The sequence below is a fragment of the Lithobates pipiens genome, unplaced genomic scaffold (genome assembly GCF_037356315.1).
Source record: "Lithobates pipiens isolate NorthernLeopardFrog02 unplaced genomic scaffold, aLitPip1_a1.2 Scaffold_25, whole genome shotgun sequence".
Lineage (NCBI taxonomy): Eukaryota > Metazoa > Chordata > Amphibia > Anura > Ranidae > Lithobates > Lithobates pipiens.
Genome location: NW_027507787.1, coordinates 104,860,100 through 104,879,846, shown reverse-complemented (window position 1 = coordinate 104,879,846; position 19,747 = coordinate 104,860,100). Strand labels below are relative to the sequence as shown.

The 19,747-nt window shown below is 52.4% G+C and overlaps 4 pseudogenes; all 4 read right to left on the bottom strand.

The window, feature by feature from the left end:
• Positions 1-16,967: 16,967 nt before the first annotated feature.
• LOC143931579 (5S ribosomal RNA) lies at positions 16,968-17,086 on the bottom strand (annotated as a pseudogene).
• Positions 17,087-17,183: 97 nt separating this feature from the next.
• LOC143932121 (5S ribosomal RNA) lies at positions 17,184-17,302 on the bottom strand (annotated as a pseudogene).
• A 530-nt stretch (positions 17,303-17,832) lies between these two features.
• LOC143931043 (5S ribosomal RNA) lies at positions 17,833-17,951 on the bottom strand (annotated as a pseudogene).
• Positions 17,952-19,017: 1,066 nt separating this feature from the next.
• LOC143932323 (5S ribosomal RNA) lies at positions 19,018-19,136 on the bottom strand (annotated as a pseudogene).
• Positions 19,137-19,747: the final 611 nt, after the last annotated feature.

The following is a 19,747-nucleotide window of genomic DNA, read 5'->3' as shown; positions in this document are numbered from 1 at the left end:
GAGCAGTGGACAGTGTCAGTAGGGCAGTGGACAGTGTCAGTAGGGCAGGCAGTAGACAATGTCAGTAAGGCAGTAAATGGTGTCAGTAGAGCAGTGGACGGGGTCAGTAGAGCAGTGGAGCAGTAAATGGTGTCAGTAGAGCAGTAAATGGTGTCAGTAGAGCAGTAAATGGTGTCAGTAGAGCAGTGGACGGTGTCAGTAGAGCAGTGGACGGTGTCAGTAGAGCAGTGGACGGTGTCAGTAGAGAAGTAAATGGTGTCAGTAGAGCAGTAAATGGTGTCAGTAGAGCAGTACATGGTGTCAGTAGGGCAGTGGACGGTGTCAGTAGAGCAGTGGATGGTGTCAGTAGAGCAGTGGATGGTGTCAGTAGAGCAGTGGACGGTGTCAGTAGAGCAGTGGATGGTGTCAGTAGAGCAGTGGACGGTGTCAGTAGAGCAGTAAACGGTGTCAGTAGGGCAGTAAGTGGTGTCAGTAGACCAGAGGACGGTGTCAGTAGAGCAGTGGACGGTGTCAGTAGAGCAGTGGACAGTGTCAGTAGAGCAGTAAACTGTGTCAGTAGAGCAGTAAACTGTGTCAGTAGATCAGAGGATGGTGTCAGTAGAGCAGTAAATGGTGTCAATAGGACAGTGGACGGTGTCAGTAGGGCAGAGGAAGGTGTCACCCGGTGAGAACTGTATATATGGATGCTGTCTGGGGAGTGGAGAACAGTATATATGGGGGGACTGTATATATGGATAGTGTATGGAGGGGGGGTGTTTGCATAGTGTATGGTGGGGGGAGGGGTGTGTGTAAATGGTGTCAGTAGAGCAGTAAACGGTGCCAGTAGGGCAGTAAATGGTGTCAGTAGGGCAGTGGACTGTGTCAGTAGGGCAGAGGACGGTGTCAGTAGGGCAGAGGACGGTGTCAGTAGAGCAGTAAACGGTGTCAGTAGGGCAGTAAAAGGTGTCAGTAGACCAGAGGACGGTGTCAGTAGAGCAGTAAATGGTGTCAGTAGGACAGTGGACGGTGTCAGTAGGGCAGAGGACGGTGTCAGTAGAGCAGGAGGACGGTGTCAGCAGAGCAGGAGGACGGTGTCAGCAGAGCAGGAGGACGGTGTCAGCAGAGCAGGAGGACGGTGTCAGCAGGGCAGGAAGACGGTGTCAGTAGGGCAGGAGGACGGTGTCAGTAGGGCAGGAGGGCGGTGTCAGTAGGGCAGAGGGGTGTGTGTATAGTGTATGGTGGGGGGAGGGGGGTGTATGTATAATGTATGGTGGGGGGGTGTATGGTGGGGGAGGGGGTGTATGTATATTTTTAGATTGCGAGCTCTAGCGAGCAGGGCCCTCTGATCCCTCTTGTACCAAATTGTAATGTAAATGTGATGTCTGCCCTCATGTTTGCACTATATAAAACCTGTATAATAATAATAATAATGTATGGTGGAGGAAGGGGGTGTATGGTGGGGGAGGGGTGTATGTATAGTGTATGGTGGGGGGAGGGGGGTGTATGTATAATGTATGGTGGGGGGAGGGGGGTGTATGTATAATGTATGGTGGGGGGAGGGTGCATGTATAGTGTATGGTGGGGGAAGGGGTGTATGTATAGTGTATGGTGGGGGGAGGGGGGTATGTATAATGTATGGTGGGGGAGGGGGGTGTATGTATAGTGTATGTTTGGGGGAGGGGGTGTGTGGTGTGGGAGGGGGGTGTATGTATAATGTATGGTGGGGGAGGGGGGTGTATGGTGGGGGGAGGGGTGTATGTATAGTGTATGGTGGGGGGAGGGGGGTGTATGGTGGGGGGAGGGGTGTATGTATAGTGTATGGTGGGGGGAGGGAGGTTTATGTATAATGTATGGTGGGGGGAGGGGGGTGTATGGTGGGGGAGGGGGTGTATGTATAGTGTATGGTGGGGGGAGGGGGTGTATGTATAATGTATGGTGGGGGAGGGGGGTGTATGGTGGGGGAGGGGTGTGTATGTATAATGTATGGTGGGGGAGGGGGGTGTATGGTGGGGGAGGGGGGTGTATGTATAATGTATGGTGGGGGGAGGGGGGTGTATGGTGGGGGGAGGGGTGTATGTATAGTGTATGGTGGGGAGAGGGGGAATGAGAGGTGAGAGTACTTTGAAAACCTGACAATGAAAAAACGTACCTTACAAGCTTGGCTGCAGTCCAGCGCGATCTCTGCACACATTCCAGAGCAGCAGGGAATGGGGAGGCTCCGCCCACCTCCTTGTCCCTTCTACAGCCAGCCAGAGGATTGGAGGAGAGCACCATGGAGGCTCCGCCCACCTCCTTGTCCCTTCTGCAGCCAGCCAGGGGATTGGAGGAGAGCACCATGGAGGCTCCGCCTCTGCCTCCCGCCTCGCGTTCTGTACTCAGAGTCTCAGACAGCTAAACAGGAGCAGAAATTAATAAGCGCTACGCCGCTGCGGACCCCGAAATTGAGGAGACACGGCCGCGCAGGAAGGGAGCCACTGACGGGTCTGAAAGGAATAATGTGCCCGGGTCTCAGGTGGTCAGAGACCCGGGCACATGTTTCAAAACCCATACTGTCTGGGTTAATCTTGGACAGGTGGCAACTACTTCAATCTGACTTCTAGGCAACTTGTACCCATTGATTTCAATAGAAGTTGCCTCCAAGTCTGATCCCCTGTCTTAACTGAAGTAACTTTCCAGGAAGTAAAAATAGGCAAACCCCTCCCTCCCACAGAGCTGATTATTATGTGATTGACCACTGGTAAAGTCCCCTGTCCTGGAAGCAACTTCAAGTTGCCTTATAAGTTGCCTCAAGTCGTGCTGTGATTCATACTCAAGTCGTGTCCAAGTTGCCTCCCAAAGTCTCGCTCGAAGTCATGTTGCCTCTGTGTGAATGGACTATAACTGGACCCCTGCTGCGAGCCACATCTGTCTACCCAGCCTTAAGCCTCGTACACATGATTGGATTTTTGGCCAACAAAACGTCAGACTTTTGTCCGAAAGGCGTGTGCCGTAAACTTGTCCTGCATACAAGATTATACACAATTGTCGGCCAACAAACACAAATGCAGTGATGTACTACGTGGAATTTCAGCTCTTGGGCGCCACCCTTTGGGCACCTTCTGCTAATGTCGTGTTTGGTGAGCATTTATTCCGCTCATGCGTGCTTGTACTTTGGACTTTTGTGCAAAAAGCTTGTGTACATACGATGCAAAAATCTGACAACAGACCGTTGTCTGCCAAAAATGTACTAGCATGTCATCTAACATTTGTTGTGATTGGACACAGCTGATCATGTGGTAAAGAACCTATGTGTGAACCGTGTGTATACAACAGTTTCGGACAAAATCCGTCGGACAAAATCTGACGGATTTCGTTGTCGGAATCTCCGACGGTGTGTACAAGGGCTTAGAGTTGCCCTCTCATCCCTTTAAAACCAAACACATGTGAATTTCACGGGTTCTGTGGCTGATTCAGGTGGTAATTAAACTCACTTGGTGCCTTATCTGCATTAAATTGGTTTCAGAACCTGTGCAATTCATATGTGTTTGGGTTTAAAGGGATGAGGTGGCAACTCTAGGTCCAGTGAGGCCAAATTTTTGGTGCCTTTTGGGGGGTCTGCTTCTGGTGCGGTCTTCTGGTGCCTTTGGGGGGTCTGCTTCTTGTGCGGTCTTATGGTGCCTTTGGGGGGTCTGCTTCTGGTGCGGTCTTCTGGTGCCTTTGGGGGTCTGCTTCTGGTGCCTTTGGGGGGTCTGCTTCTGGTATGGTCTTCTGGTGCCTTTGGGGCTCTGCTTCTGGTGCGGTCTTTGGGGGTCTGCTTCTGGTGCGGTCTTTGGGGGTCTGCTTCTGGTGCCTTTGGGGGTCTGCTTCTGGTGTGGTCTTCTGGTGCCTTTGGGGGTCTGCTTCTGTTTCGGTCTTCTGGTGCCTTCTTTGGGGTTCTGCTTCTGTTTCGGTCTTCTGGTGCTTTTGGGGGGTCTGCTTCTGGTGCCTTTGGGGGTCTGCTTTTGGTGTGGTCTTCTGGTGCCTTTGGGGGGTCTGCTTCTGTTGTGGTCTTCTGGTGCCTTTGGGGGGTCTGCTTCTGGTGTGGTCTTCTGGTGCCTTTGGGGGGTCTGCTTCTGTTGCAGTCTTTGGGGGTCTGCTTCTGGTGCGGTCTTCTGGTGCCTTTGGGGGTCTGCTTCTGGTGCGGTCTTCTGGTGCCTTTGGGGGGTCTGCTTCTGGTGCAGTCTTCTGGTGCCTTTTGGGAGGTCTGCTTCTGGTGCGGTCTTCTGGTGCCTTTGGGGGTCTGCTTCTGGTGCGGTCTTCTGGTGCCTTTGGGGGGTCTGCTTCTGGTGCAGTCTTCTGGTGCCTTTTGGGAGGTCTGCTTCTGGTGCGGTCTTCTGGTGCCATTTGGGGGGTCTGCTTCTGGTGCGGTCTTCTGGTGCCTTTTGGGGGGTCTGCTTCTGATGCGGTCTTCTGGTGCCTTTTGGGGGGTATGCTTCTGGTGCGGTCTTCTGGTGCCTTTGGGGGGGTCTGCTTCTTGTGCGGTCTTCTGGTGCCTTTGGGGGGTCTGCTTCTTGTGCAGTCTTCTGGTGCCTTTGGGGGGTCTGCTTCTGTTGCAGTGTTTGGGAGTCTGCTTCTGGTGCGGTCTTCTGGTGCCTTTGGGGGTCTGCTTCTGGTGCCTTTGGGGGGTCTGCTTCTGGTGCGGTCTTCTGGTGCCTTTGGGGGGTCTGCTTCTGGTGTGGTCTTCTGGTGCCTTTGGGGGGTCTGCTTCTGTTGCAGTCTTTGGGGGTCTGCTTCTGGTGCGGTATTCTGGTGCCTTTGGGGGTCTGCATCTGGTGGGGTCTTCTGGTGCCTTTGGGGGGTCTGCTTCTGGTGCGGTCTTCTGGTGCCATTGGGGGTCTGCTTCTGGTGCCTTTTGGGGGGTCTGCTTCTGGTGCGGTCTTCTGGTGCCTTTTGGGGGGTCTGCTTCTGGTGCGGTCTTCTGGTGCCTTTGGGGGGTCTGCTTCTTGTGCGGTCTTCTGGTGCCTTTGGGGGGGGGTCTGCTTCTTGTGCGGTCTTCTGGTGCCTTTGGGGGGTCTGCTTCTGTTGCGGTCTTTGGGGGTCTGCTTCTGGTGCGGTCTTCTGGTGCCTTTGGGGGTCTGCTTCTGGTGCTTTTGGGGGGTCTTCTGGTGCCTTTGGAGGGTCTGCGTCTGGTGCCTTTGGGGGGTCTGCTTCTGGTGTGGTCTTCTGGTGCCTTTGGGGGTCTGCTTCTGGTGCGGTCTTTGGGGGTCTGCTTCTGGTGCGGTCTTTGGGGGTCTGCTTCTGGTGCCTTTGGGGGTCTGCTTCTGGTGGGGTCTTTTGGTACCTTTGGGGGGTCTGCTTCTGGTGCGGTCTTCTAGTGCCTTTGGGGGTCTGCTTCTGGTGTGGTCTTCTGGTGCCTTTGGGGGTCTGCTTCTGGTGCGGTCTTCTGGTGCCTTTGGGGGTCTGCTTCTGGTGCGGTCTTCTGGTGCCTTTGGGGGTCTTCTTCTGGTGCGGTCTTTGGGGGTCTGCTTCTGGTGCGGTCTTCTGGTGCCTTTGGGGGGGGGTCTGCTTCTGGTGTGGTCTTCTGGTGCCTTTGGGGGTCTGCTTCTGTTTCAGTCTTCTGGTGCCTTCTTTGGGGGTCTGCTTCTGTTTCGGTCTTCTGGTGCTTTTGGGGGGTCTGCTTCTGGTGCCTTTGGGGGTCTGCTTCTGGTGTGGTCTTCTGGTGCCTTTGGGGGGTCTACTTCTTGTGCGATCTTCTGGTGCCTTTGGGGGTCTGCTTCTGGTGCGGTCTTCTAGTGCCTTTGGGGGTCTTCTTCTGGTGCGGTCTTGGGGGGTCTGCTTCTGGTGCCTTTGGGGGTCTGCTTCTGGTGCGGTCTTTTGGTACCTTTGGGGGGTCTGCTTCTGGTGTGGTCGTGGTCATCTGGTGCCTTTGGGGGGTCTGCTTCTGGCGTGGTCTTCTGGTGCCTTTGGGGGTCTGCTTCTGGAGCGGTCTTCTGGTGCCTTTGGGGGTCTGCTTCTGGATTGGTCTTCTGGAGCCTTTGGGGGTCTGCTTCTGTTTCAGTCTTCTGGTGCCTTCTTTGGGGGTCTGCTTCTGTTTCGGTCTTCTGGTGCTTTTGGGGGGTCTGCTTCTGGTGCCTTTGGGGGTCTGCTTTTGGTGTGGTCTTCTGGTGCCTTTGGGGGGTCTGCTTCTTGTGCGGTCTTCTGGTGCCTTTGGGGGTCTGCTTCTGTTGCTGTCTTTGGGGGTCTGCTTCTGGTGCGGTCTTCTGGTGCCTTTGGGGGGTCTGCTTCTGTTGTGGTCTTCTGGTGCCTTTGGGGGGTCTGCTTCTGGTGTGGTCTTCTGGTGCCTTTGGGGGGTCTGCTTCTTGTGCGGTCTTCTGGTGCCTTTGGGGGTCTGCTTCTTGTGCGGTCTTCTGGTGCCTTTGGGGGGTCTGCTTCTGTTTCGGTCTTTGGGGGTCTGCTTCTGGTGCGGTCTTCTGGTGCCTTTGGGGGTCTGCTTCTGGTGCCTTTGGGGGGTCTGCTTCTGGTGCCTTTTGGGGGGTCTGCTTCTGGTGTGGTCTTCTGGTGCCTTTGGGGGTCTGCTTCTGGTGCAGTCTTTGGGGGGTCTGCTCCTGGTACGGTCTTCTGGTGCCTTTGGGGGTCTGCTTTTGGTGCGGTCTTCTAGTGCCTTTTGGGGTCTTCTTCTGTTGCGGTCTTTGGGGGTCTGCTTCTGGTGCCTTTGGGGGTCTGCTTCTGCTGCGGTCTTTTGGTACCTTTGGGGGGTCTGCTTCTGGTGCGGTCTTCTAGTGCCTTTGGGGGGTCTGCTTCTGGTGTGGTCTTCTGGTGCCTTTGGGGGGTCTGCTTCTGGTGTGGTTTTCTGGTGCCTTTGGGGGTCTGCTTCTGGTTCGGTCTTCTGGTGCCTCAAAAGACCTTGCACCAGCCCTGCCACCACCAAATCTGCGGTGGAAGCGTCAGTTACTTCAAGAGTCCTTTTTACAATGAGAAAGACCTCCTCAGAGCAGTCTTTTGGGTGGGTGAATAACCCTTTGCTCTTGCTGTTCTTTAGGTTCTGGGGTTACAGGCACACTGGTTTCTTCTTCCTGCATATCAGCTTCAGTTTCCTCAAAGATGGATGGAAAGTGTTAGGGGTCTGTTGTCAGCAGGTAAGATTGAGCGTCTTCCAACTCTTCAAAAGGTGGACTTTAAGGTCCAAACTCAGGATCCTCTGGCCTGAGAGTCACCTCAATCACCTTGGGAGGAGAAGAAAAGGGGAGGTGGCAGGCCCTGACATTTGAGATGGCCACAGACAATCTTTCTCTTTATCCTCTGTTTTCATCTTCAGAAACGGGTAGAGAGTGAGATACAGTCACTGGCTGAGATCTTTGTGAGTCCATGGGTGTGAACTGTAAATCTGGCTCTGGTGGCACGTTGTGGAAAATCTTAGATGTATTTTTATATGTATTGTCATAAGAGTCCCCCTGCGTTCATTCTCCCCTAGCCCGCGCTAAAGAGCTGACTGGGGCAGACTGACACTGGTTGAGATCCGTTAGGTAACGTTAACACCACTTGATCTTACCGGATTTAACGAATATCTATTAGCCTGAATGATTTTTGGCCAGAAAATTTGATAAGGGGGGCTAACCCTTCCTTATGTACCACCTAATATCTCTATTTTGATGTGGAATATCTCTGAAATGATGTGAGATCAAACGTTAAAACCAATTGCTCTTCCCGGATCTAATGAATATCTATTTTTCAGGGCTGGTTTAGCCCTTACTTCTCTGGGTTGGCTGCTCAGCTGTTGGCTAATTGCCAGCTCTCATCTCTCTCCACAGTTACCAGCTGTTCCTTATCATGCTCGTCTGACCTGCCTACTTAAAGCTGTCCAGCTGACTTCATCTCTGCCTTCGCCTTGGTCACATCACAAGAAACCATCTCCTGCAGTTCTGTTTAAAGACTGGCTTGCTGACATCCCTTCTGGCTCCTTTTTCCACTTGCTGCTGTTTCACTTGGATCCCTGACTTCTGGCCTGGCTGATTACCCGATCTGGTTATTGAACTCTGGCCTGGCTGACTACTCGATCGGGTTGCTGGAGTCTGGCTATGCTTTGACTACACTTTCTCTACTCACCTTTTTATTTAATAAACAAGTGTGATTTAATTGTACTTCTGTCTCGGTCTGATTAATGGTTTCTGACACTATTAGCCTGAATGATTTTTGGGCAGAAAATTGCATGTGGGGGGGCTAACCCGTCCATATGTACCACGTAATATCTGTATTTTGATGTGTAATATCTCTGAAATTATGGGAGATCTAACATTAAAACTACTTGATCTTACCGGATCTAAGGAATATCTATTAGCCTGAATGGTTTTTGGGCAGAAAATTAAATAAGGGGGGCAACCCCCCTCATTATTCACTTAATAAGTCTCTAATTATGTGAGATCGAACGTCAAAACCACTTGATCTTACCGGATCTAATGAATATTTTTTTCTGGCCAAAATTGCATGTGGGGGGATAACCCGTCCATATGTACCACCTAATATCTCTATTTTGATGGGAAAGGAGATAAGGGGAGGGGGCAGCCCCCCTCATTAATCTCTTAATAAGTCTCTAATTATGTGAGATCTAACATTAAAACCACTTGATCTTACCGGATCTAACAAATATTTATCAGCCTGAATGATTTTTGGCCAGAAAATTTGATAAGGCGGGCTGATGACGGGTTAGCCCCCCCTGCAAATAACTGTTAATATTGCTTCTTCTGTATGAGATCTAACGCAAACAACAGTTGATCTAACCTGATCTAAAAAAGATCTAACAAACTGAATACGATTTTTTTTAAATACTGTACACTGTAATAAATCACAGCAGAGGGAGGCTAGAGGTTACAGAAAGGTCACTGTGCAATACAAACAACCAAACATTGAATACCAAAAATGGTCCTCAGTTACCAAAAAAAGCCCGGACCTTCTAGACTAAATATTATCCTTGGAGGCCAAAAATGGGCCCCAGTGAAAAAAAACAGCACACCCAGCTATTTTTGGTCACCGACAGGGGCGGACTGACCAGTCGGTCACTCGGGTGCCGCCCGAGGTCATTAGGTGCCCGGCCCGGTCTCGGCCAGATGAGAGGCCACTTGAAGCGGATGTGCCGTATCACATGCCGCGATCATGCCGATTACAATACTGCAAACGGTACTTCTAACGGCACGCTGCTCCCCGCCGCCCCCTCCTTCCCTCCCGTCCGTCCCAGGTGATGTCACAACGCATACCGTACAAGCACCTGGGACGGACGGGAGGGGAGGAGGGGCCGGTGGGGAGCAGCGCACCGTTAGCAGTATTGTAATTGGCATGATCGCGGCATGTGATACGGGCACAGCAGATAAGTGGAGGGGCCGGCAGGGAGCTGCGCCGTTATTATCAGCATCCGGTAAGTGAAGCCTGGGCCTGCCACAAGTGATGGGAGGCGGCAGTACAGAATGCATGTGGCCCCGGATCCCCCCAACCCACAGTGTCCCCCTCTGTGAGTGCCCCCCCGTTTGTGAGTGTCCCCCTGTGTGTTTGTCCCCCTGTGCCCCCGTGTGAGTGTGTCCCCCTGTGTTTGTGTCCCCATGTGAGTGTCCCCCTGTGTGAGTGAGTGTCCCCCTGTGTGTGTGAGTGTCCCCATGTGTGTGTGAGTGTCCCCCTGTGTGTGTGTGTCCCTGTGTATGTCCCCCTATGTGTGCGTCCCTGTGTGTGTCTCCCCGTGTGTGTCCCCCCCGTGTGTGTGAGTGTCCCCGTGTGTGTGCGTCTCCCCGTGTGTGTGTCCCTGTATGTGTGTGTGTGAGAGTGTCCCCCTGTGTGGTGAGTGTGTGTCCATCTGTGTGTGTGTGTCCCCCTGTGTGTGTGTGTGTCCCCCTGTGTGTGTGTGTCCCCCTGTGTGAGTGAGTGTGCGTGTCCCCCTGTGTGTGAGTGTGTATCCCCCTGTGTGTGTGGTGTGAGTGTGTGTGTGTCCCCCTGTGTGTGGTGTGTGTGAGTGTCCCCGTGTGTGTGTGTCCCTGTTTGAGAGAGTGTCCCCTGTGTGTGTCCCCCTGTGTGTGTGTCTCCCCTTGTGTGTGTGAGAGAGAGTGTCCCCCTGTGTGTGTGTCCGTATGAGTGTGTGTGTGTCCCCATGTGATTGCTTGTGCCCCCCGTGTGAGTGTGCGTGTCCCCATGTGTGGTGTGAATGTGTGTGTCCCCCTGTGTGTGTGTGTGTGTATGTTTCTTCCCCTGTGTGTGTGTCTCCCCCTGTGTGTGTATTTCTTCCCCTGTGTGTCTCTCCCCCTGTGTGTGTGTCTCTCTCCCCCTGTGTGTGTGTCCCCCTGGGTGTGTGTCCCCCTGTGTGTGTGTCCCACTGTGTGTGTCTTCCCCTGTGTGTGTGTGTGTGTGTGTGTCCCTGTGAGTGTGTGTCCCCCTGTGTGCGTGTTTTCCCCTTGTGTGAGTGTCCCCCTGTGTTTGTGTGTGTGTGTCCCTGTGCTTGTGTGTGTGTGTGAGAGTGTCCCCCTGTGTGAATGTCCCCCTGTGTGTGTCTCCCCGTGTGTGAGTGTCCCTGTATGTGTGTGTGTGTGAGAGAGTGTCCCCCTGTGTGGTGTGAGTGTGTGTCCACCTGTGTGTGTGCGCCCCCTGTGTGAGTGAGTGTGCGTGTGTATCCCCCTGTGTGTGTGTGTGTGTGAGAGTGTATCCCCCTGTGTGTGTGTGTGTGTGTGGTGTGAGTGTGTCCCCCTGTGTGCGGCGTGTGTGAGTGTCCCCGTGTGTGTGTGTCCCCCTGTGTGTGTGTGAGTGTCCCCCTGTGTGTGTGCCTCCCCTTGTGTGTGTCTTCCCTCTTTGTGTGTGTGTCTCCCCCTGTGTGTGTGTGAGAGAGAGTGTCCCCCTGTGTGAGTGTGTGTCTCTGTGTGAGTGTGTCCCCCTGTGTGGTGTGTCCCCCCTGTGTGTGTGTGTGTGTGTGTGTCAGTGTGAGTGTATGTCCCCCCATGTGATTGTGTGTCCCCCCCGTGTGAGTGTGTGTGCTCCCCTGTGTGAGTGTGCGTGTCTCCCTGTGTGTGGTGTGAGTGTGTGTGTCCCCCTGTGTGTGTGTCTCCCCCTGTGTGTGTGTGTCTAGCCCTGTGTGTGTATGTCTCCCCCTGTGTGTGTGTGAGTGTGTGTGTGTTTCTTCCCCTGTGTGTCTCTCCCCCTGTGTGTGTGTGTGTGTGTGTCTCTCCCCCTGTGTGTGAGTGTGACCCCCTGTGTGTGTCCCCCTGTGTGCGTCAGTGTGTCCCTGTGTGTGAGTGGTTCCCCCTGTGTGTGTAAGTGTGTCCCCCTGTGTGTGTGTGTGTGTGTGTGTGTGTGTGAGTGTGTCCCCCTGTGTGTGTGTGTGTCCCTGTGTGTGTGTCCCTGTGTGTGCGTGTGCGTTCTTCCTCCAGTTTCCCCCTGTGTGCTCCCCCCCGTGTCTCCCTGTGCAGGTGTGGTGCCCAAGGGGGCCCCATGAGCTTCTATTGCCTGGGGGCCCCATTAGCTGTCAGTCCGCCCCTGGTCACCGAGGACCTTTTTGGCATTCAAAGGTCAGGAGTGTGCCTTTTTTAGTCACCAAGGACCATTTTGGGCATTTAATCACTTCAGCGCAGGACCATTTGGCTGGCCAAAGACCAGAGCACTTTTTGCGATTCGGCACTGCATCGCTTTAACCACTTGCCGACCATTGCACTCTGATGTACGTCCCTACTTTGGGAACAAACAGAGGCATCTTTAGGGGGTGGCCGTAGTCTGGGACCAGTAGCCCAGAGTCTCGGTCCAGAATGCAGGGAACAGGGGCAGACTGAGCCTTGGTTGGCTCCAGCTCCAGCTTTAGCTCTGCCCCACTTCCACCCGACTTTACTCTTGGTCACTGATTGCTATAGCCGCCTGGCGGCTAGCAACCATTAACGTCACTGCCCACTGTGCCCACACTGCCCAACATTCAAAGCAGAGGAGGATTGCACTTCCTCCTCCTCCGCGCTAGTGCTCGTGGGGCCTGGCCTACGACTTCTGGTCTGGATTGTCCCGCAGCTGTTATGGTAGCGTGGAGTGTAGAGCCCAGGAGGGAGAGAAAGGGATGACGCCGCCACCCTGAGCAGCATTCGCAGCGGCTCCCTTAGCCTACACTCCTGCAATCTTAGTCCTCTCCCAGCTTGCTGTGCTGGAGCAGGAAGAAGGCAGAAATGACAATGCGGCGGCCGCACCACATCAATACCCACTTGGACGGGCGGCTCTCCTCTTCTCCTCTGGCTGCCTTGCACACCAGCACCACGGATGAGCTGTTGCTGTAGTACCTGAACACATGAAGTCTATCTCCTCCTGGTCAGGTAGGTCAATCAGAGTTTGTATGTCATGTCCCCCTATGTGTGTGTCCCTGTGTGTGTCCCCCCGTGTGTGTGTGTGTCCCCCGTGTGTGTGAGTGTCCCCGTGTGTGTGTCTCCCCGTGTGTGTGTCCCTGTATGTGTGTGTGTGTGAGAGTGTCCCCCTGTGTGGTGAGTGTGTGTCCCCCTGTGTGTGTGTGTCCCCCTGTGTGTGTGTGTGAGTGTGTATCCCCCTGTGTGTGTGGTGGGAGTGTGTGTGTCCCCGTGTGTGTGTGTCCCCCTGTTTGAGAGAGTGTGTCCCCTGTGTGTGTGCCTCCCCTTGTGTGTGTATCCCCTTGTGTGTGTGTGTGTGTCCCCCTGTGTGTGTGTCTCCCACTGTGTGTGTCTTCCCCTGTGTGTGTGTGTCCCTGTGTGTGTGTGTGTCCCCCTGTGTGTGTGTGTGTGTGTGTGTATGTGTGTCCCCCTGTGTGTGTGTCCCCCTGTGTGTGTGTCCCCCTGTGTGTGTGTCCCCCTGTGTTTGTGTGTGTCCCCCTGTGTGTGTGTGTGTGAGAGTGTCCCCCTGTGTGAGTGTCTCCCCGTGTGTGTCTCCCCGTGTGTGAGTGTCCCTGTATGTGTGTGAGAGTGTCCCCCTGTGTGAGAGTGGGCATTTAATCACTTCAGCGCAGGACCATTTGGCTGGCCAAAGACCAGAGCACTTTTTGCGATTCGGCACTGCGTCGCTTTAACCACTTGCCGACCATTGCACTCTGATGTACGTCCCTACTTTGGGAACAAACAGAGGCATCTTTAGGGGGTGGCCGTAGTCTGGGACCAGTAGCCCAGAGTCTCGGTCCAGAATGCAGGGAACAGGGGCAGACTGAGCCATGGTTGGCTCCAGCTCCAGCTTTAGCTCTGCCCCGCTTCCACCCGACTTTACTCTTGGTCACTGATTGCTATAGCCGCCTGGCGGCTAGCAACCATTAACGTCACTGCCCACTGTGCCCACACTGCCCAACATTCAAAGCAGAGGAGGATTGCACTTCCTCCTCCTCCGCGCTAGTGCTCGTGGGGCCTGGCCTACGACTTCTGGTCTGGATTGTCCCGCAGCAGTTATGGTAGCGTGGAGTGTAGAGCCCAGGAGGGAGAGAAAGGGATGACGCCGCCACCCTGAGCAGCATTCGCAGCGGCTCCCTTAGCCTACACTCCTGCAATCTTAGTCCTCTCCCAGCTTGCTGTACTGGAGCAGGAAGAAGGCAGAAATGACAATGCGGCGGCCGCACCACATCAATACCCACTTGGACGGGCGGCTCTCCTCTTCTCCTCTGGCTGCCTTGCACACCAGCACCACGGATGAGCTGCTGCTGTAGTACCTGAACACATGAAGTTTATCTCCTCCTGGTCAGGTAGGTCAATCAGAGTTTGTATGTCATGTCCCCCTATGTGTGTGTCCCTGTGTGTGTCCCCCGTGTGTGTGTGTGTTCCCCGTGTGTGTGAGTGTCCCCGTGTGTGTGTCTCCCCGTGTGTGTGTCCCTGTATGTGTGTGTGTGTGAGAGTGTCCCCCTGTGTGGTGAGTGTGTGTCCCCCTGTGTGTGTGTGTCCCCCTGTGTGTGTGTGTGAGTGTGTATCCCCCTGTGTGTGTGGTGGGAGTGTGTGTGTCCCCGTGTGTGTGTGTCCCCCTGTTTGAGAGAGTGTGTCCCCTGTGTGTGTGCCTCCCCTTGTGTGTGTCTCCCCTTGTGTGTGTGTGTGTGTCCCCCTGTGTGTGTGTCTCCCACTGTGTGTGTCTTCCCCTGTGTGTGTGTGTCCCTGTGTGTGTGTGTGTCCCCCTGTGTGTGTGTGTGTGTGTGTATGTGTGTCCCCCTGTGTGTGTGTCCCCCTGTGTGTGTGTCCCCCTGTGTTTGTGTGTGTCCCCCTGTGTGTGTGTGTGTGTGAGAGTGTCCCCCTGTGTGAGTGTCTCCCCGTGTGTGTCTCCCCGTGTGTGAGTGTCCCTGTATGTGTGTGAGAGTGTCCCCCTGTGTGAGAGTGGGCATTTAATCACTTCAGCGCAGGACCATTTGGCTGGCCAAAGACCAGAGCACTTTTTGCGATTCGGCACTGCGTCGCTTTAACCACTTGCCGACCATTGCACTCTGATGTACGTCCCTACTTTGGGAACAAACAGAGGCATCTTTAGGGGGTGGCCGTAGTCTGGGACCAGTAGCCCAGAGTCTCGGTCCAGAATGCAGGGAACAGGGGCAGACTGAGCCATGGTTGGCTCCAGCTCCAGCTTTAGCTCTGCCCCGCTTCCACCCGACTTTACTCTTGGTCACTGATTGCTATAGCCGCCTGGCGGCTAGCAACCATTAACGTCACTGCCCACTGTGCCCACACTGCCCAACATTCAAAGCAGAGGAGGATTGCACTTCCTCCTCCTCCGCGCTAGTGCTCGTGGGGCCTGGCCTACGACTTCTGGTCTGGATTGTCCCGCAGCTGTTATGGTAGCGTGGAGTGTAGAGCCCAGGAGGGAGAGAAAGGGATGACGCCGCCACCCTGAGCAGCATTCGCAGCGGCTCCCTTAGCCTACACTCCTGCAATCTTAGTCCTCTCCCAGCTTGCTGTACTGGAGCAGGAAGAAGGCAGAAATGACAATGCGGCGGCCGCACCACATCAATACCCACTTGGACGGGCGGCTCTCCTCTTCTCCTCTGGCTTCCTTGCACACCAGCACCACGGATGAGCTGCTGCTGTAGTACCTGAACACATGAAGTCTATCTCCTCCTGGTCAGGTAGGTCAATCAGAGTTTGTATGTCAGGGACCAGGTCAGTGTGTGTCAGGTAGGTCAGTGTATGTATGTCAGGTAGGTCAGCGTGTGTCAGGTAGGTCAGTGTGGGTCACGTAGTTCATCCTTTTTTCCCCACAAATAGAGAGGTTTTTTTTTTGAAGGTATTTGATTGCCTCTGCAATTTTTTTTTTTTTTTTTTTTTTTTTGCGATATAAACGGAAAAATCTAAAAAATATTGAAAGAAAATTATATTTTCTGCTTTTTGTTATAAGAAAAATCCAATAAACTCAATTTTATTCATACTTTTAGGTCAAAATGTATTCAGCCACATGTCTTTGGTAATGTTAATAAGTGTATATTTATTGGTTTGCTCAAATGTTATAGCGTCTGAAAACGATGGTACATTTTCTGGAATTTACGCATCTTTTAGTTTATGACTGCCTATCTCATTTCTTGAGGTGCTAATATGGCATAGTTGACTTCTTTTTTTCCCTTGTTTCCCAAGGTGACCATCTTGGTGTTTGTCAAGAGGGTTGAGGGTGCCAAAAGTGAGTGCCTATGGCAACATCACCCTGAAAGCATCTGATACTAAGCAGGGACGGGCCTGGTTAGTACCTAGATGGGAGACCGCCTGGGAATACCCTCTTGAGAAATGCCAAGATGGTCACCTTGGGGAACCACAAAAAAAGGCAGTCTCCCATCCAGGTACTAAGCAGGCCCATCTCTGCTTAGTCTTCAAGACCAGATGAGATCGGGTGCTTTCAGAGTGGAGTGGCCATAGGCAATCTCTTCTGGCACCCAAAACCCTCTTGAGAAATGCCAAGAAGGTCATCTTGGGAAACCAGAAATAAAAAACAGGTCAACTAATGCAGGTACTAGCCAGGCCCGACTCTGCTTAGCCTCCAAGATCAGGTGCTTTTAGGGTGATGTGGCTGTAGGCATTCTCTTTGGGCACACTCCACCCTCTTGACAAACGCCAAGATGGTCATCTTGGGAAACAAGGGAAAAAAAAACAAGTTAACGGCAAAAAAAAAAAAAAGATGCCTATGGCACATGCTATTCTCAGGCGGTCTCCCATCCAGGTACTGACCAGGCCTGACCCTGTTTAGCCTCCGAGATCAGACGAGATTAGGGCTTTGAGGGTGATGTGGCCATAGGCAATCTCTTTGGGCACCGTCAACCCTCTTGACAAACCTCAAGATGGTCACCTTGGGAAACAAGGGAAAAAAACAAGTCGACGCAAAAAAAAAAAAAAAGAAGACTGCAGCTCCTGGTATTCCCAGGCGGTCTCCCCTCCAGATGCTAATCAGGCCCGACCCTGCTTAGCCTCCAAGATAAGACGAGATTTTGAGCTTTCAGGGTGATGAGGCCAAAGACAATCTCTTTGGGCACCCTAAACCTCCTTCACAAATGCCAAGATAGTCACCATGGAAAACAAGGAAAAATAAGTCAACGGCAAAAAAAAATAAAAGAAGCCTATGCTACCTGGTATTCCCAGGCAGTCTCCCATCCAGGTACTAACCAGGCCTAAGCCTGCTTAGCCTCCGAGATTAGACAAGATTGGTCGCTTTCAAGGTGATGTGGCCATAGGAAATCTCTTTGGGTGCCCTCAATCGTCTTGACAAACGCCAAGATAATAACCTTGGGAAACAAGGGAAAAAAACAAGTCAACGCCCCCCCCCCCAAAAAAAAGAAGCCTACATCACCTTGTATTACCAGGCGGTTTCCCATTCAGGTACTAACCAGGCCCTACCCTGCCCATAGGCAATCTCTTTGGGCACCCTCATCCCTCTTGACAAATGCAAAGATGGTCACTAAGCCCGACCCTGCTTAGCCTCCGAGATCAGACGAGATTGGGCGCTTTCACTGTGATATGGCCGTAGGCAATCTCTTTCAGCACCCTCAACCCTTTTGACAAACGCCAAGATGGTCACCTTAGGAAACAAGGGAAAAAAAAAACAAGTCAACATAAAAAAAAAAAAAAAGAAACCTACGGCACTTGGTATTCCCAGGGGGTCTCCCATCCAGGTTTTAACCAGGCCCAACTCTGCTAAGCCTCCAAGATCAGATGAGATTGGTTGCTTTCAGGGAGATGTGGCCGTAGGCAATCGCTTTGGGGACTCTCAACCCTCTTGAAAAATCCCAAGATGGTCACCTTGGTAAACAAGGGAAATTAACAAGTCAACTCCCAAAAAAAAAAAAAAGTCTATGCCACCTGGTATTCCCAGGCAGTCTCCCATCCAGGTACTAACCAGGCCCGACCCTGCTAAGCCTCCGAGATCAGATGAGATTTGTTACTTTCAGGGAGATATGGCCGTATTCAATTGCTTTGGGCACTCTCAACCCTCATAAAAAACGCAAAGATGGTCACCTTAGTAAACAAGGGAAAATAACAAGTCAACACCCAAAAAAAAAAAAAAGTCTATGCCACCTGGTATTCCCAGGCAGTCTCCCATCCAGGTACTAACCAGGCCTGACCCTGCTTATCCTCCGAGATTAGACGAGATTGGTCGCTTTCAAACTGTGGCCATAGGAAATTTCTTTGGGTGCCCTCAACCGTCTTGACAAACGCCAAGATAATCACCTTGGTAAACAAGGGAGAAAACAAGTCAACACCAAAAAAAAAAGAAAAAAAGAAGCCCGTGGCACTGGGTATTCCCAGGAGGTCTCCCATTTGTTACTAACCAGGCCAAATGCTGCTCAACCTCCGGGATCAGACAAGATCAGGAGCTTTCAGGGTGATGTGGCCATAGGCAATCTCTTGCGGCACCCTCAACCCTCTTGACAAACGCCAAGATGGTCACCTTGGGAAACAAGGGAAAAAAAACAAGTCAACAACAACAAAAAAAAGAAACCTACAGCACTTGGTATTCCTAGGGGGTCTCCCATCCAGGTTCTAACCAGGCCCAACCCTGCTAAGCATCCGAGATCAGATGAGATCAGTTGCTTTCAGGGAGATGTGGCTGTAGGCAATCGCTTTGGGCACCCTGAACCCTCTTGAAAAAAAAGCCCAAAAAAGAAAAAAAGAGAAGCCTATGGCACCTGGTATTCCCAGGCAGTCTCTCATCCAGGTACTAACCAGGCCTGATCATGCTTAGCCTCCGAGATTAGTCACTTTCAGGGCAATGTGGCCATAGGCAATTTCTTCAGACACCCTCAACCATCTTGACAAACGCCAATATAGTCACCTTGGGAAACAAGGGAAAAAAACAAGTAAACGCAAAAAAATAAATAAGCCTACGGCACCTGGCCATCCAGGTATTAACCAGGCTCAGCCCCTGCTTAGCCTCCGAGGTGAGACAAGATGGGGCGCTTTCAAGGTGATGTGGCCGTAGCCAATCTTTTTGGGCACCGTCAACCCCCTTGACAAATGCCAAAATACACTTCCAGGTACTTACCAGGCCCGACCCTACCCATGGGCAATCTCTATGGGCACCCTCATCCCTCTTGACAAATGCAAAGATGGCCACTAGGCCCGACCATGCTTAGCCTCCGAGATCAGATGAGATTGGGCGCTTTCACGGTGATATGGCTGTAGGCAATCCCTTTGGGTATCCTCAACCCTTTTTGACAAACGCCAAGATGGTCACCTTGAGAAACAAGGGAAAAAAACAAGTCAATGCCAAAAAGAAAAAAAAAAGAAGCCTATAGCACCTGATATTCCCAGGCGGTCTCCCATCCAAGTAATAACCAGGCCCGCCACTGCTTAGTCTCCGAGATCAGATGAGATGGTTCGCTTTCAGGGTGATGTGGCCGTAGGCAAGCTCTTTATGCAACTTCAACCCTCTTGACAAATGCCAAGATGGTATCCATGGGTAAAAAGAGAAAAAAAGAAAAGAAACCTACAGCACCTAGTATTCCCAGGCGGTCTCCCATCTGCGTACTAACCCAGCCCGCCCTTACTTCTCAGAGTAGTAGGGTGATGTGCCGTAGACAATCTCTTTGGGCACCCTCAGCCCTCTTGACAAATGCCAAGATTGTCACCTTGGGAAACAAGGGAAAAAAACAAGTCAACACCAAAAAAATTTAAAAAAATAAACCTACGGCACCTGGTACTCCCAGGTGGTCTCCCATCCAGGTACTAACCAGGCCCGACCCTGCATAACCTCCGAGATCGGACAAGATAGGGTGCTTTCAGGGTGATGTGCCCATAGGCAATTGCTTTGGGCACCCTCAACTCTCTTGACAAACACCAAGATTGTCACCTTGGTAAACAAGGGAAAATAACAAGTCAACGGCAAAAAAAAAAAAGAAGCCTATGCCACATGGTATTCCCAGGCAGTCTCCCATCCAGGTACTAACCAGGCCTGACCCTGCTTAGCCTCCGAGATTAGGCCATTTGACCTGACCATCCGCACCAACTCTTATGGAGTTGATCTTTGCCCGAGGCAAGAGCACCTTTTTCGTGGGCTCTGTCTACGATCAGACCCAAGTACTCCAGCTTTTTTAGCAGTATTAAGGAAGATTTCTCTAGGTTTAGAATCCGAACTCTTCAGATGGTTGTAGTGCGTATGCTTTGCTCCAAATGAGCCAACTGATTATTAACAGATTGTCTAGGTATGCTACGACTTATGCCATGTGCCCTTAATCTGGCTAGAGGTGGACCCAGCACTTTAGTGAACACCTGGGGTGCTGTGGCTAGCCCAAAGGGCAGGGCTACGAACTGGAAATGCTGCTGTTCCAACTCAAACCGCAGAGCTCTTGATGAGTGGGAAATATAGGGACATGCAGATATGTATCCCTGATGTCGATTGATACCAGAAGCTC